Below are 11995 nucleotides of genomic sequence, written 5' to 3' on the forward strand. Positions count from 1 at the left end.
CATTTAACACATATTATTTAACCGTTAAATATAAGCGTTTTTTAGCCTATAAAAGATGCCTATTAAAAAGCAATTTAATTATTATTATTACAAGGAAATTTAGCCTTTCCTTGCTAGGTATTTATCGTAGCTTTTAATAAGATATTTATAAAAGGCTTTTTAAAGTATAATATTATATTAGGCTTTATAAAAAGCGGTATTTTTCCCTTAAACCCTAAGCCTATTATCGTTAAAATCCTTTAAAAGTAGCAGAAACTTTAAGACTTAATAAATTCTACCCTATTAAGCCTACTATTAAACGAATAATAATTCCAGATAGTTTATTAGCCTAAACGTAATACACACATACACTAGTAACTCTATACGCGGTATTACGATCTAGTTACTTTTTAATTCTTATAACTTACTTCTTAAGGCTTATAAGGTCTTTAAATAAGTAATAAATTAATTTAAATAGAGTAATTAAATGCTTTTAAAATACTTATAAACTTAATTACACGTATTATAAGCTATAGCCTATTATAAGTGTAATTAAGTAATTAAATAACTTAAATAATTCAATTATATAATATAAGCTTATATAAGGCTAATTAAATAACTTAATAAAATATTAATAAAAGATCTTATAAACTTAATTATAAAGGTAAAACTTATTAAATTAAAGACTTATACGTATACCTATTCTCTTATATTAATAATATAGTTATAATTAAATATACTATTTAACTTTCTTTAACTTATAAGTATAAATACTATTATATAAATTCTTCTTAAATAAGTAAAGCTTATTACTTTTATAAGTTAATAATAAGTAATAATAATTAAGTAAATTTATTATATAATCTTTTAATTTATAAATTAATTATTTAATTATAATCTTAGCTCTTTTATCTTTTTACTTAACTTTAAAGTCTTAAATATTATTAGCTTCATCTTCTCTTCTTCTTTTTTTATAGTATTAAAACGTTCTAGTCTCTTAAAGGCTCTTATAAAGTAGCGTCTTATAAATTTAATAGTTATCTCTTAGAATAATTAATAGCATGTAATAATATTATATTAAAACTCTTTTTATATTAATTCTTTTAAAATTAAGTTTATAAAGCTTATACTTATAAGTAATTTATTATATATTAATTATTCTTATATATATTCTTATAAAAGGTTTATTATATTACATGTAATCTCTTTAATTAAAGAGAGGTAATAATATCTTACTTAATTTATAAGAGCTTTACTTTAATTAAAGGTTATTATATTTAAAATTACCTCTTAGATATTTTCTTTATAATTAAAGTATTTATTTTTTATAGCTAATAATATAATATTAGTTTTTACTTTTTTCTTAGTCTTTTTAATTTCTTTAAGATCTTTTAAGTAATTAAAGAGTTATTTAATAATTAAAAGTTAATTTAATATTATTATTTTCTCTTCTTTAATAAAGCTTTTATGAAATAATAATAAAGAAAGAGATAAATTAATATTAAATAATAGAAGTTAATTTATTAATTTTCTTAATATTAATCTTAAAGGCTTTAAAGTTATAAAGCTTTAAATATTATTCTCTTTATTATTACTCTTTTAATTAAAGTTATTAAAACTCTATTATTAAAGCGTCTTTTTTAAGTTTAATATAATAATATTCTTTTTAACCTTTTTTAAGACTTTTATAAGGTTAATAACTTTCTTATTTATTTAATCTCTTATAACTTCAAAGTATTTAATAATTATATTAATCTTACGCTTAATAATCAATTATTATAGGTTATTATAAGTAATTAAGTATTCCCTTAAAATTTTAAGTTACGTTCTTTTTATATAATATTATATCTTAAATATAATTATATTTTTATTAATTATAGTTTATTTAATTAATCTTAAATAATTATATCTTTATTAGCTAATATAAGTATTTCCTAAAATAAAGCTCTTAATTAACGTAATAGTATTCTTCTTTACTATAAGTACATGTAATTTACCTTTACTTTTATAAAGACTTTAACCTAAGAATTTAAGGTTATTATCTTTCTCTTTTATTACTTTAAGGTATACTTTAAGCTTATTTATAGCTATATGTTATAAAATTTATAGAATTTTATTTACTCTTTTATTATTTATAACGTGGCTTTTCTTTAATAAATATAATTAATCTCTTAAATATAATTTATAATTACTTTTAATTAAGGTTTTCTCTTTAAGTATTATTATTCTTTAAATATAAATATTCTTTAATTTAACTTATTTTCTTATTATTTTATTTAAGTAATAGCTTATAAGTCCTTTAAAGTAATTAATTAAGAATATTAAGTACACGTAATTATATCTTTAGTTTTTAATTTATAATATATATAATATTAAAATATAATTAAACTTATAAGGGTAATTTAATAATTAAAGCACTTATTATTATCCCTTAATAAACTACTTAAAACGTTAATTTTTATCTCTTATAAAAGAGTTAAATACGTATAATATCTTACGCTTATAATTAAATATAAAGTATATTTAATAGCTTAAAAAGTATATAAATCTTATAAAGAATCGTGTTTTCTTTTAATATATATAAATATCCTATAAATTATATTAAATACTATATATAATATTTATTAGGGTATTATTAAGTCTTTTAATCTTATTATTAATTAATTTATATAGTTTTTACTTAATAAGTTACCTAGCTTATATAATAAATAAGTGTAATATAATATTAAGAACCTTTTTAATTTCTCTTCTTATAATATAATCTATTATTATTAATTTAAATTAATTTAATTAATAGTTTAACTCTTTCTTAATATAACTTTTTATTATAAATTTATAAATTTTTATTAAATAATCATTTTATAACTCTTTAAACGCTATTATAAATATAAGTAATAATTCTTTATAATACTTATTAAAGATTTTTAAGTTCTTATAAACTTTACGCTTATAATTTTATTACTTTTAAGGTTAATATAATAATAATTAAAAGAGGTAAAGATTAATAAGGTTTTACTTAATAAGTAACTTCTCTCTTTTCATATAAAACTTATTAGTATATATAAAGTATATTCTTTTATATATAATAATAATTACGTTCTTAATCTTTAAGATCAAGTATACTTAATTCTTTTTTAATTTAATAATATTAACTTAAGCTTATATTTAAGTAATTATAATTAAATACTTTATAAGTTTAATTTCTTTAAAGGTATCTTTCTTAATTAAAAACGCTTAAAGAGCTTAAATACTTAATTTAATTAATACTTAAATATTTTCTTATAAGGTTTCTTATACCTTATAAGTGAGACTTAAATAATAAGTAAATTAAAAGATTTAATTTTTAATAGCTTAAACCTAATATTATATAAAATAATAAGTAAGAAAGCTTTATAATACTCTTAATAATAGTAATATTAAGGGTTATAAAGCTTTAAAAAGAAAAGATATAAGAGTTATATTATATTAAAGAGAAGAAAAAATATTAATATATATAAAAGGTAAAAAGATTAAATACTTAAGAGATATAAAAAGCACTTTTTTATACTTATAATATATAAAGTTATAGCCTTAAATACTTTATTTAAACTTTATAATAAATTACTATATAATTTTTTACTTAATATTACTTAGCTATTAATTTCTCTCTTTTATAACTCTCTTCTTTTAATATCTCTTTTTTTTATCCCTTAATTATTTAATTATAAGTAATTAAGTTTATTATATTTATAAGAACCTTTTAAACGTTATTTTAATTATCTTAAAGATAATTCTTAAAGGTAAATTTATATTTTTTATTACTATTAAAATCTAATAAGATTATAATAATAAGTCTTAAGTTAATTCTCTTATTATTTATTAAGTACTTTACTTTTCTTTATTTAATTAAAGTTTCTTTTAAATATATATTAACTTTCTTTAAATATACCTTTTACTTTTAAGTTTATAATAGGTATAACTTTAAATAAAGTAATACTCTTATATATATTAAGATAGCTATTTATATAAAGCCTTTAAAGAGTACTCTCTTAAATAAAGCTAATTATTAAGGTAAGATAAAGCCCTTTAATTATTTTTACTAGTTTATTCTTAATAAACTTAAAGATAATAATCTCTTATACTAAAAAACACTCTACTATTAGCCTTATAATATAATTTTTATTTTTATTAGAATAGCTTATTTTAATAGTTAATTTCTCTTAATTATAATTAATTACTTTAAGCGCGTTTATACTTTACTTATTTAATTATATAAAAGATTAAATTATATTTTATACTTTAATTACTTTAACTTCTTTAAGAAAATTATTATTATATTTAAAGAATATATTATAACTTCTTTTTATAATTACGTATTCTTTAAGATATATTTATATAAGTCTTATAATAATTACGTTTAAAATAGCTCTTTTATTACTTCTTATAAATAGCGTTTATACTTAACTTATAAGCCTTATAATTTTAATTATAATTTCTTATTTAAGCCTTTTCTTAGAAAGAATTACTTATCTTTAATTATTAAGATACGTATTAATTTAAATATCTTTTCTTATATTACTTTAAAGAATACTTTACGTATTATAATTAATTACCTTTATTCTTATAATAATAAGAGACTTATTAAAACTATTACTTATAAGGTAATTAAGAAACTTAATAAAAAGATAAAGAAAAACGTTAAATTTAAGATATAAGTAAAATAAGCTATATTTTATTAATACTTTAACTTTACTTTATATAATTAATTAATTTACATTTTATTTTATTAACTTTTATCTCTCTTTTAAGTACTTATATTATCTTTTCTTAATACTAATATTTTTTACTTCTTTTAACTTACTTAATTTACTTTATAATACCTTTTATTAATTATAATTTATAGAAGATTTAGGTGATATTAAGCTTCTTAATAAAGAGTTTTATTTTAAAGTAATAGAGCTTATTTACTTCTCTTTTTATAATTAATATAATAAATTAGTTTAATAGTTATCTCTTTAACTTATAATTATTCTTATAATATACTAGATTATTTAATCTCTTTATACCTTTAATTATCTTAGCTTTAAGTACTTATAATTAAAGTTAATTATTAAACGATTAAGTCTATTAATAATTAATATTATTAATTATAAATAATAATGAAATAGCTTTCATCTTTAAGCTAAAACCTAATACTCTTAAGCCTTATTTAATTATAAAGAATTAAAATTACTTATATTAAAGTTATACTTAAATAAGTCTTATATAATAATTATATAATTTTTAAAGTAAAATTATATATTTCTTATTAAACTTTTATAATTTTTAATATTAATTTATATAAGTTAAAATAAAGGTAAGTTCTTAAGTTTTTAAGTTATTTTAATAATTATTTTATTAGCTTACTTACATTTAATATAAGTGTTATTTCTTATCTCTTATTTTAAGCGTTTATTTCTTCTTTAATTAACGTTTTCTTACTTTTTAAGAGTACTTAAATATTATTAGTATATTTATTAATCTTCTTTCTTTTAGCTTTTATCTTTTACTTTAATTATAGCCTTCTTTTTAAGATAAAATAAGTAAGAATAATAGTTTTATCTTTAAAATAAGTATTCTTAGCTTTAATTAATTAATATATTTATTAAAATAAACTTATCTCTTTTCTTAACTATAATAAGAGGTAATTTAATTTTAAGGTATTATTATAGGTATTATTTAAGTGAAAGTATAACCTTTACCTTCTTATCTTTAAGCTTTTTTACTTAATTCTTAATTAAGTTAATCTTATCTTTAATCTTAATTATTTAATTACTTATATTATAAGTAAATTAACTTAAGTAAAGTCTTTTAATTTTCTTATTACTCTTTATAATATTTAAGTTTATCTCTTTTTATTCTCTTAATAATTAATTATTTATTATAAAGAATTATTAATTATTCTTATTAAACGTAAACTTCTTTAAATAATTACTTAAGATTATTTTACTTAATATAACTTTATTTAACATTTTAATTTAATAAGCCCTTCAAATAATAGTATAGCTAATAATTTTAAATAAGCTATTTTATCTTATAATAAGTTTTTTAATTATAAATATATTAATACTTCTTTAAACGTTATAAATAAGAATAAGGTTATTTAAATTTAATTAATCTTTATCTCTTTTAATTAACCTAGCTTATAAGCGATTAGTTTATTTAACTAGCTTTCTCTTAAATTTATATACCTTTTCCTTAGCTTTTATAATATCTTTTACTTTTTATTATAATAAGCGTATCTTTACTTTAAAGAGATCTTATTTTAATTTTATTTTATTTTATTTTATTTAATTAGCCTTTAAGTGAAAAACTTAACTTTTAAAGGTAATATAAGCTTTTATTTATAAATAAGATAAAACGTAGATTTCTTATAGAATACTTAAATAATTATTTTATTTATTAATAGTACTCTTATTAAATATTAGTGCTATTTTTTAGCTAATTCTTCTATTTTAAATATAATTAAAGCTAAAGACTAATACTTAACTTTTATAATTATATTAGCTTTTAAGTTATATTTAAATATTTCAATTCTATAAGCTTTAATATTCTTAAGAGCTTTCCTTAAATTATCTTATATTTTTAAGCTATTATTATAAATAATATACTTATAAACTTTAAATCTAATAAGTATTTTATTTAAAAACTTTTTTACTATTAATACATTTACTTTATAAATTAATTCTACTTTAATTTAACTAATAAAATTACACTTAGCTTTAAGTAAATAGCTAAAATTATAATTAAATAATAAATATTAAGTGTTAATATATATTTTACTTATAAGGTTTTTAAGAGCTATTAGTATTAATATCTCTTATAGCTATTATAATATAAATTACTAGTAAGTTTTATAACACGCTATTATTTCTTTAATTATATTTTATATTATTTACTATTAATATTATTACTTAATTACTTAATAGAATACCTTAGTATCCTTATAGCTTATAGTTTTATAGATCTTTTTAATTATTAATTACTAGTAATTTAATTTATTAATTACTAATATTAGTTCTTTTATTATTCTAATTAATCTCTTTTAAAGCTAATTATTTTTTATAAAGAATTACTTAGCTTTTATTCTTAGCTTCTTATATTTATTATTCTTAAGATTAATTAATCTTTTTAAGGTTAAAAGAAATTTTATAATTTAAAGGTACTTTAATAAGTAATCTTTATACTTCTTTAACTTAAATACTAATACATTTAAATAAAGGTTAATAAAATTCTTTATATTCCCTTTAACTTCTTAATTTATTTAATTTAATAAGCTAAACTCTTTTCTTAAGAGTTTATTTATAATTTTATTTATAGCTTTAAAGATATATTTAACTATAAAATTAAATAGTAAAATATAATTAATTTATTTAATAATTAATAAGCTTAATATATTATTAATTACTTTATTAATTTTATAAATTAAAACTTAAAAGTTAATCTTTAAAATAAAGTAAATATTATATAAATATATTTTAAGCTTTTTAAAAGTATAAATAATAGTTTTATACTCTTATTTTATAGTATTATACTTCTTTTTAAGTTTTATTTATATTTTACTCTTATATCTTATTAAATAGTATTTCCCTTTAATAATTTATAATAAAGCGTATTCTTATTTTATATTATTAATATTAATTATTAATATAATCTCTTTATAATTCTTTAAGAGATTAAGTGTTATAAGAATAAAGGCTTTTATTATTATATCTTTTAAGGTTTTTATTATTATTTGTTAAGCTTTACTTTATTTTTATTTTATATTCTTTTTTAATAGTTTAATAATTAAGCTTATTATTTAAGTGTATCTCTTAATTTATATCTTATAATAGTTTATTAACTCTTAAAAGAACCTTATATTCTTTTAATTTTTATATATCTTTTATTTTAAAATTTTAAGTATTCTTACTTTAATAGGCTTTTATTTATACGTTCTATAAATAAATTCTATTATAATAGTTATTTAATAATAAAACTTTAATTTTAATACTAATATAATATATTTTATTAGCTTAAAGTTTATAAGCACTTTATTAATATTAATTAAATATTCTAGTATAAATTTTCTTACTTTTAATAGTATCTCTTTATTATTATAAGTAATAATAGATTCTCTTATTATTATATTATTTATAAATAAAGCGTATATATTTAATATAAGATTATATAAAATTCTTTTTATAATTCTTAGAAATTAAGCTATTAAGTTTATAGCTTCTTATAATAGCATATATAATTATAATAAATCTATTAACGTAAAGATTATAATTATATTCTTACTTACGTTTATAAGTATTACCTAATTATAGCTTAAAAGTAAGTTTATAATAAAGAGAATCTTATATATATTAAATCTTTTATTAAATTTATTTACTCTTAATAAAATATAAGTATCTTATATTATAATCTTATTATAATTAATTATTAAGAGAATAAAGCGTACTTTTTTATTCTTTTTTCTTATAAAAAAGTAAAAGTTTTAATATAACTTATAGCTTTCTTTTAAATGCTTATACTTTATCTTTTTCTTTAATAATTTAATTAATTTAACTTAAAGTCTTAATAATATAAAAATTAATTTTACCTTTTATACTTTATATTTAATTATCTTAATAACTTAAGAGAGTATAATAATAGAATTTACTTTATTATAATAAAATAAGTTTTATATAAGAGTTAATTTATAATTTTTAAGAATAATCTTAAAAATATAAGCTTTCTTTAATTATAAGAAGTTCTTAACCCCTTTAAGCACTTAATTAAATATCTTTTAACTTACTTTAAATTCTCTTAATTATTTAAAGAATTTTCTTATAATATATTTTAAGTACTTATTATCTCTTTTAACTTAATCTTTAACTTATTTTTATTTCTTAGTTTTTTAATTATAATTACCTTTTAAGATTAACTTATTTAACAGAATATTATCTTTTAATTATACTTTATTAGCTTTTCTCTTATATATAATATTTACTTAAAGATTAATTACTTATATCTTTTATAGCTTTTTTATTATTACCTTTATTTATTTACTTTATTTTTAATATACTTTTTTAATTATTAAGGCTAGTATTTTTTTCTTTTTCTTAATAAATAAAGAAATAAACTCTTCTTTAAGTTCTTCTCTTAATAGCTTATAAAATTTATTATAAGTATTAAATTCTTTATTAAAAGTTAAAGACACGTAAATAACTCTTTTTTCTCTCTCTTTTAGTATTTTCTTTAATATTATTATATTATTTCTTTTATTATAAATTTTTATCTCTTTAATCTCTTTAATTAAATTATTAATTAAAATTTTAATAATATTAAGTTTATAATTATAATAATTAAGTTATATATTTACGTATATAAAACTATAAAATACGTTTAATAATTTAACCTTACTTTTATAAAGTCTTAAATTTAAGAATAAGTTTACCTTATTATTTATAATTTATATAATAATATTAACCGCTTATAAATTAATTAATATAAACCCTTTTTCATGTATTTTAAGTTTATTTTAACTATTAAAAGCTAAGTAATTTAACTTATCTTTAATATATTTAGCTATTATTAAATCTATTTTAGCTTATATTATAACTATTTAATTCTTATTTAACACTTATTTTAACGTATTTAACTTACTTAAATTAAATAAAGCTAGCGTTTTATTATATATTTTTTTTATTTAATATAACGTGTATAACGTTTAATTACGTTTAATCTTATTTAATAATCTAATATTAGGTAAATAATAGTTTTTTACTTATATATTCTCTTACCTTCTTAATATCTTTTAATTATTAGAATTAAATAGTTTAAAAAACTTTAATATTTTTATTATAAGTAAGTAAGTTTTTAATTATATTTTATTAATTATATTTAACACTTTTTATGTAATTAATTGTATTACTTAAAATATAATATATATAATATTAAATTTATATTAAATAAGTAACTTTTTACTCTCTTTATTATAATTAAATAATATCTAAGTAAGTCTTATAAATAATATACCTAAAATTAATAAAATATAAATAATATTTAATATAATATATAAACGAATTAAAGTTTATATATTTTTAAGGTAAAAGTAAGTTCTTATCTCTTTATATATATATATAATTTTATTAAAGAATAAGATTATAAATATATTCTTTATAAGCGTATATATCTTTAAATTTACTTAAAGAGTAAACTTTATATTAATAATATTTCTTTATAAGCTATTATTTATTAAAGCACGTATAAGAGAAGCTCTCTTATAATTAAGTTACACTTATAAGTATAATAACTTTTACGTATACCTAAAAATTCCTTTAAGTTATAAAATTAAGTTTACTTAAAAGTTAATCTAATAATTAATTAATTTAAGTATATCTTAAAGCCTTTTTATAAGTAATACTTAAAGTTTTACGTTTACGCTTATTAAAGGTATATTATTTTCTTTATTTAAGGTTCTTATTACATTTTAATTATTTTTAATATAATTCTTTATAATTAATACTATATTAAATATTAAAATTACTTAATCTTACCTTAAAGTATCTTTATTTATAAATTTAATAGGTTTCTTTAAAAGAGTTATTAATTTTCTATTATATTATTTAACGTTATTAATACTATTAATATAATTATTAATTTTATTTCTTATTAAAGTTATAAGGCTTAAAGGTAATTAATATAAGTCTCTTAATAGAATATTAATCTTTTTAAAGAGTATTTCTTTATATAATTATATTATAATTCTCTTAATTAAACGGTTTCCCTTTAATTATATTATTTATACTTACCTATTAACTTTATCTTTAATAAGTTTAATTATTTTTAGCTTAGCTTTATTATTTTAAGTTATAATCTTACTCTTTTTATTTTTATTTTTAGTATTATTTTAATTATTTTTAAAGCTTTATTTACTTACATATATTTACGTTTATTAAAAGGTTAACTTTAAATTTAAAATTATAAGCTTAAGCGCTTTTTATTATATATATTTTAAATATTATAATTATTATAATAAATAACGGTTTAATTAAAGGTAAATTATAAGAATTACTCTTTTTTTACGCTTACTTAAATATATTAATTTACTTTAACTTCTTTTATAGTATTTTAATCTCTTTTTATAGTATATTTTATTTCTTTAATAAAGTATCTTTAAAGCGTTTTACTTAATTTAAGTATATATAAATATATGCATTTAAAAATAATTTAACTTAAAGTATAATAAGCCTTTTTACGTAACTTTTAATAATAAGAAACTAAAATAAAAGTTATAATAATATAATATATTTTTATACTTTAATATTAATTATAAGAACGCGCGCGTTTACGTTATATTAGGTAAATTTAAGCACTTAATTATACTTTAAGTAAAGGTATTTATTAGGGAAATACTTTATATTATTATAATAATAATATTAAATCTTTTAATATTCTTTTATATAAATATAATTAATTTTAAAGTAATTATTAATATTATTATTATTTAATTCTTTATTCTTAAATTAAATATAATTAAATTAAATTAGTTTTTAATTACTTTAATTAAGCTTATTACTTTTTTAAAGTAAGTTCTTTTATTATTATTTAAGTTATTCTCTTAGATTAATTTACCTTTTAGCTTACTTAATTAACGTGATTTTTATCTCTTTAAGTTACTTTATAATTTTATTTATTTAATTAAAAAAAGAACTAATAATAAAGCTAGGTTCTTTACTTTCTCTTTAATTTTTATTTACTTTTTTAATTATAAATTTATTTTAATATAAGCTTTACTTCTTATAATTATTTAAGTTACCCTTAAGAATACCTTTTATTAGTTTATAAATAATCTTTAAAATATACTTTTAATTTTAAAGTAAATACTTTAATTTTAATATAATTAAGTTATAATTTATAAGTTTAAGCTTAGCTTATATATACTTATTTAACTTACTTTAAAGTATAATATACTTCTTTAAAATAATTTTACTTTATAAATACCCTTTCTTATTTATAAAGCTTATAA

The sequence above is a fragment of the Metarhizium acridum genome (assembly GCF_019434415.1).
Source record: "Metarhizium acridum strain ARSEF 324 chromosome Unknown scaffold_276, whole genome shotgun sequence".
NCBI lineage: Eukaryota > Fungi > Ascomycota > Sordariomycetes > Hypocreales > Clavicipitaceae > Metarhizium > Metarhizium acridum.